The following is a 7,351-nucleotide window of genomic DNA, read 5'->3' as shown; positions in this document are numbered from 1 at the left end:
CAACAGATTGTGAAGCCAAATCCGGCCTCTGTACCCCGACACCAAATGAAATCTCAGAGACAGGGTTTGGGGTGAAGTAGAGAAGAACAGCTTTATTACTTTGCCAGGCAAAGGGGGCCACAGCGGTCTAAGGCCCTAAAAACTTTGTGTCCCCTGTTCCACTCATCTTTGAACCCCTAATGTTTAGCATATTTCCTGGACATTGGTCTTTTTGGCAAACTGGTTGAATAAATGGTTGACACAAGTGAACTGTTATCCAAGATGTCTTAACTTCACTTTTCTCTTCCTTCTGCCTTTTCCATATGTGTTACTCTTCTGAAGTGATTTCTATGGTTCCTTTTTTTTTTTTTTCCTCTAGTACCTCTCCATATTTCTATTTTCTTTTGGTCCTGCCTTTGCCCACATCTATTTCTCCTATCCCTTGATCTCCTTTTTTTGCCCCAGGTAATTCCACCTTAAACTACAGGGGTCTAGCGGCAAGCAGGGTCTTTGGATAGGGTATAAAGATGGTCACACATCTCTCACCTCCCTTTACTCTGAACCCTCTTTCATAGACCCTGAAGAAATCCTAACATTTTGGGGTCAGCACCAAAGCTGAAAACATAACCCAGCCCTGAGATCCTTTTTTTGCAAAAGAATGCAAGCTAGTTTTCTTTTAAGCCATTGTTCTGGATGCTGGCTTTAGAAGAGGAAAGAAGAAGATGAGCTACTTTGGTGTTTCCTGCTTACCTAGGGTGAAGTTTTATTGCTTGATTGCTCTTAGAGATTGAGGCTAAAGAAGTTCAAAAACGCAAAAAGGAAAAACCAATTTTAATAGTTAACTATAAAGGATTCCTAGAGTTCTTTTTCTTCCATCTGAGAAAGAAAAGAAGCAACTCCTGTGACTTTGTCTTGCAGGGCAGCTTTCTTCTGCTCCCCAGGAGTTCATACTACTATTCAGGAGGAAAAGATAACCAAGGGTAAACTCAAACCTCCCCTGGGGCCTTAAAGGCCATCTCTTTAGTTGCTAATCAGCTGAACCCACAAATCTTAGATATATAGATTTCAATCAGCTCCCCTCCCAGTTTCTTTCTTGTCTTTTAGGGAGTGAGTTCTACCTACAAAGAGACTAGAAAGAATTTTGAAAATATAAGAGATCAGCTTCGTCGTGCCTGTGATCCTTCTTGAGATGCCAGCTAGGATGACCTAATTCCTCTCCCCTTCCTCCCAGGCACTATGGGGATTTCCGTATGGCCACTTTCATTCTATAGCTGCAAACACAAAGCAGCCCAACGACACTCTGCTGCAAAAGAAAACCTGGTTCTTTTTTAAAAGCCATTTTTTAGTGCCTGCTTTAGCTACTAGTTGTAAAATGCCTATAATATCTTCAATTATTCTAAGATATGATAAAAATTATCTTGGTATATGAATGTCTTAAACAGTAGGGTATTTTCCAGGAATCCAAAGATAGAAAGGCAATAACATACAGATTCTACTTTTGGGCTCTGGAGTCTGACTGCCTGGGTCAAATGCCTGTACCAACACTTAGAGTTGCCATCTTTGGAAAGTGATATATTGCCTCTGTGGCTCAGTTTTCTCATACTTAAATGAGAATAATAGCCCCATGTTATAGGCTTTGGAGGAGGAGTAAATGAGATAATGCAATGTAAAGCACTGAGCATAGTGCCAAACTCAGTATAAACACTCAACAGAAGTGGTGATTATTTTGGCTATTAGAATAAACAAGTAGAAAAGAATGAGGTAGCTATGAATCAGAGTACATGAATCCTAGTGGTCTCAGTTACTCACCCTTAGCTAGGATGACCTTGCCTGCGTTACTGGCTTCTGTACCCACCATAGCGGTTCAGGCAGATGCCTGAGTGGTCCCGGGGGCACAAAAATTCTAACTTGGAGAGATTAGACATGGATCCTCTTATTTGCCAATGTCACCACAAAGGAGAATTTTTTTTTTTTAAATCCTCAGAATTTCAAGGGGCATTAAGAGAAAATGAGAAAGAAACCATCAAACCCAATCAAACTGAAAAAAGTGCCTACTGTGAGGCTAATACTGCATGAGGCTTTCTTGGGAGCTTGAGGGGAAAAAAAAGGAAGAAGACCTAGTCACTACCCTCAACATTACAATATGGGAGTAGAAATTTAAAAAGATAAATTAGTTTCTTGTCTGCAAGTGGGCATAAACTTTATTGAGAAGAAAGGGTACACCTTACTCTTAGGTTCCTGAAAGCTCCTGGGTGATATAAAATGCAAGCACAATGCTCACTAACATTTACTGTATGGTCAGAGAGAGCATGCAATTTCTAATGTGGAGGAAAAAGTACGTGGCATCACACCCAGGCAATGGAATAATTACAGCAAAAACAGTTAAAAGCACGGACTCTGGAGACAGAATGCCTGAGTTTGAGGCTGGACTCCCTCGCGTACTAGCTATCTGACCTGGGATGATTTACTTTCACCTCTCTGCGTGCTTTAATTTTCTCATCTCTCAAGTGGGAATAAGAACAGTCCTCCCCCACTGAGCTGTCAGCAATAAATGAGAAAATGCACATGGGCATCAGCTCACAGTAGAAGCTCAGGAGCTCACTGAATGGCAGTTTTTATTATTATTAGCAAAGATTACTTTCAATTTCATTGGATCTTTCTTTGTAAAAATTCATTTCTTTTCTATACAGTAGGTCCTTGTTGGCTATCTATTTTAAATATAGCAGTATGTGCATGTCAATCCCAAACTCCCAATAACTGAATCACTTTGCTGTACACCTGAAACTAACACAGCATTGTTCATCAACTATAATATAAAGTAAAAAAAAAATTTTAATTCATTTCTTTTCGACCTGTTAACAGGTTTGAGTAAAGTCAGTTTTGTCCTAACCAAACCACTTTTATGTGCCAAGCTGCCCATTCATTGAGACATAAGAGTTAAGACATATATTTGGAAGGGGCTCTTGAAGTTTTTCAGTGGAAATCAATATGGTTTTTCTGTTTTGGAAGCAAAAGGGGATGTTTGTAAAAATTTGACTGGTTTCTCTAATGGACCTCGGTATTGATGTCCTCACTCCACATATGAATGGCTATGAGGAAATTAGAGGGCATAAATTATCGTGTCTGCTAGTTAAAGCAGATAACCAGGCACCAGCAACTGCGGCCATTTCTGCCTCTCCTACTGGCTGGTTGGGCAAGTCACCTCACCTCACTGAACCTTTTTTCCCAGCTTCAAAATGAGGATAACAGGACTCTTCCACCCACACGGGGATGTTGGGTAGCTTAGTTAATTGATGTTTGCATTATACTGGGAGATGAAAGACACTATGGAAATATAAACTACATTAAAGGAGAACAAAGTACGGTATTAAAAGTGACTGGGGATGCAATGGGACTAATAGATACATTGGGCAACGGAACCTAGAAGATGAGAAAGTTGGTGTAACAGTAAGTCATAATATTGATACAAGGGTTTTGAAGAGCTCATTCAAAAGAATATCTTTTGCTATGCAATAATTTCTGAGTACTGCAATACTTTTCTTCTTTTCCAAATAAATTTTGACCTTAAAAAATGGGTGGTGACTATCTCAATCAAGCTGTCTTTTCCACTCTTTAGTGAATTAATGTGATCTTTGTAATACTAACCCTTGATTATGACAGTGTCATTCTAATGACACTTAATTTTATGGCATTTGTTCTAGGTCAAAGGTCAGAGACTGTCCATCCAGGAAAGTTAGCTAGATAAAAATTAAAAAAAAATTTTTTTAAGAAGTCAATCTTTTTCATTCCCCAGTTCAATTCAGAAACCAGTTGGACTTTATTTCTGCTCACGGCAATAAAAGCTGACTTGATCAAAGTGATTTTCTTTTCCCCTTTCTGTTACTATTTCTTTTCTGTTCCTATTCCTGAGCCATCTGGTTTGACAACCATAAGAGCTGAAATACTTTCCTTTGCAGCCTTTAGAAATGCCCCCTAGAGGCAAATAAGCATTTGGCAGAACCAGTAAATAAAAAGTATAAGAGGATATTTCCTGCTGGTTCTTTTTAAGGTGGTGTGTGGAAGAGTCAGGGCAAGGGGTAAGAACAGCTGCTGTCTACTTGGCAGATTTATAGAGACATTTCAGGGGGGACAATCATTTGCAAGGCCCAAAGGAATTTGATCTCATTTCCATTCTACAGTAAATAAAGTAAGAGCACCTTGGTATTCAACTGTGTGCCAGTGACCTCGGATAATTTTAAAAGTTTGAAGAAATCACCCTTCACACTAAAATACACGTGTCAGTACTGAGTTTTCCCACTCCATCCATCTTTCTCATCACCTTTACTAATGTCTTTTACTGATTAAAGACATCTTAAAGGATAAGACTTTTGAGGGGCCCTGGGCTGAGGTCTGAGAAACAAACACGAAACACCACACCCACTCAAAAATGTAGCCTTGGTTGACTTGGAGCATGGTGCCTTGCTCTAGAATCATAAAGTAGCATTTGATGACATTTTATAGTTTACACATTGTTGTATTTTGTATACTATATATTGACCATATCTCATTAATCTTTTCCATAAACATCTTAGTGTTACAGAGCTCAGAATAAAATCAGAGATTAAAAAAACAGGAGATATTTGTGCTTTTGCTTCCTTGGATTTTGCACAGAAAAATTGGGGGTTATTTGGAAACTGAAAGCCAACTGGCCTTTCATCAAAAATTACGCTGGGTGCATGTTAGGAGAAGATGCTGGACAAACACAGGGGAAGACATAATATCAGAAGGAGGGGTTTGTGGTTTGTCATTTCCCTCAAACAGTGTACAATCTATTGAATTTGTTTTAAAAATCTGCTCCAGTAAAAGTGCCTGCCAGATTCATGTATGAGATCTTCAGTTTGACATAGTCATTTCCAATTTTTTTAAACAATAAGCTATAAATAACACAAACAATGACAGGATTGTGTTGGTTTCCTCCTTATGGCCCCTGGCTGGGGACCTTGGTCAGAATCCTGAGGTGGAAAGCAGGCATTCTGAACTACAGGGTGATCCACCGCTCTTCCAAGATTAGCAGAGGAGGAGCTTTCAGGAAGCAGGCTTCCTCGCCAGGCACTTGCTTGGGGTTTCTTGAATTATTTATTGTGTAAGAGGGCTCCTGGCTTTGAGCACAGGGAGTGTGGTTCCCCAGGCCACAGAGGCTCAAAATAGATGCCTATCTCTTTCCCTTCTCACAATTTATGGACAGCCAAATTATCCATCCTCTCCACCCCTTCTCCAGGCATGCATTTTTTTTTTTCCTCTCCTGGTGGCAAGGGAGAGTAACACTTAATTTCTGCTTATTAGGAGTTGCTCTCAGGATGGTTCACTTCCCCAGGGGAGAGCTTGTGTATTGGGCGATGCAGTAATCACATTCGTGATTCATCTCAGTGCTATGACAAATGGCAGGCCCTCAGAAATTAGCACTGCATTTAAGCATAGCCACAGAATTGGAAGATTGCTTCTGGGCATGCTGCATGATTTTTTAATGTTCCAGTGTGTGCTTTAATGATTCATTAATTAGAAGCTTTTGTCTGAACCACTTAGCACATCATTAATTGGTGCTTGTTTCACCCAGCGAACTTAAGGCAACTGCTGCTTTACTTTGATTCCTCTGGTGAAGCCTGCGTGATGTGGACCCCGATTGCCTTCTCTCTCTTATTACAGGTCAGCCTATACATTCACCTGGCCATGCCAATAATGGCAGGCTTGCATGTCCTCAGCATAAAGGGAGATCTTAATTGACCTCAAGGAAATGTGGGAGAAAAAAGAATTATGAGGCCAAAAGGAATTATGGTTGCCTCTGTTTGCCTTGCACAGAGTAGGTGCTTAGCAAACATTTGAACTTTGTGTGGTTTTATTGCTTTTCGAAATCAGATTTGATAGTGGGGGAGGGAGTGAAAAGAATCTAGGAAAATTAGTATTTATTCCCTAAGTTTGGAAAGAAAGATATTTGGTATTAATTCAACAGTTCAGGCCAAGGTAGATGTCTTTGTCCAACCTGAACCCATATGTTCAGTTCAGTTTGGTTCAAAAGCATTTATTGAGCCTGTATTACGTGCCACACCAAGAAATGTGTTGCATACTGGGAATAGAAAGATGATCCCTTGAGAATCGCCTAGTCATAAGGAGAGCCAGTCATGAAATATACCATTTAAACATGTCAGGTGTGCTTCTAGTAGTACTTCCTAGAGTTGCTGAGGCTAGAGTTTGCTCTCGAATGTAAAGAAGAACTAGCCAGGCAAAAATAGCTTTTGCCGCGTGTGTGGTTTGGCCTACTTTTCAGACATTATTGAATTGCCAGTGCTTTCAAATCTGAAGGTTGATTTTTACTTCTCAGTGTTGCATTCTGGCAGCTTCCTTGAGCACGCAGACCCTCTAAATAAATGCGATCCTCAAGTAAAGTTATGTTTACTGACCACTCAGCTCATCCTACTGAAAGGTAGGCTCCGTATTCTCTGAAAGGAAGAATGCCCATGGGTTCAGCACTATCTTCAAAGTCCCACCTGGATCTTATTCAACGTGCTTTCTTGGTATTCACAGTCAACTACAGTCTATATCAGGGGTCAGCAAACCCTTTCCATAAAGGAAGAGATAGTAAATATTTAAGGTTTTGCAGGATAGACAGTCTCTATCACAACTATTCAATACTGCTTTTCTAGCTTGAAAGCAGTTATAGAATATATGTAAATGAATGGGTGTGACCGTGTGCTAGTAAAACTATATAAAAACAGGAAGAGGGCTGGCTCATAGTTTGCTGATGATACAGCATTCAAAAATATATCTGGCTATTATTTTGTGGTCACGAAGCATTTTAAATTTTTAGGTAAATATGAGAACTTCAGATATTGAACACTAAAACTAGGAGTCTAAAGTCATTTTAAAATTCGTCTTATGCAGTGTCTACTTTATATAAATACTATCTAAGGGATGAGGATACAAAGAAGTGAAACTTGGTGCTTACTCTGAAGAAGCCTATAAGCTAACAGGAAGGTATCTTCTACAGATGAGGAAACCGAGACCCTCAGAAATGACTTGCTCTTGGTTAGACAGTAGCAAAGTCAGGACTCAGAATCAGGCCTTTGTGAGTTCAGCCCTCTTTCCAGCACAGTACTTTGTCTGAGGGGTGAAGATCCTTGAGTCATAATGGAGTCTGTGAGGAGGAAGACAGGATGTATGATTCATCGAGGTTCTCATGTTTTTGAACCTTTGCTTCAACAGCCCGCTAGAAATAAGTGAAAGAAGAAACTGAAGCTGTTTCCTTAACAATGCTTAGAGTCAGGCCATGCGTGGCTCGTGCTAACAAGAGAATCACCCGACTTCCCTTGCTGCTGGGAGTTCACCACTCACTGTATGT

The sequence above is a fragment of the Delphinapterus leucas genome, chromosome 11 (assembly GCF_059928025.1).
Source record: "Delphinapterus leucas isolate spDelLeu-1000000601 "Yukka" chromosome 11, BTC_Dleu_Yukka2, whole genome shotgun sequence".
NCBI lineage: Eukaryota > Metazoa > Chordata > Mammalia > Artiodactyla > Monodontidae > Delphinapterus > Delphinapterus leucas.
Note: the sequence above shows the minus strand (reverse complement) of the source record.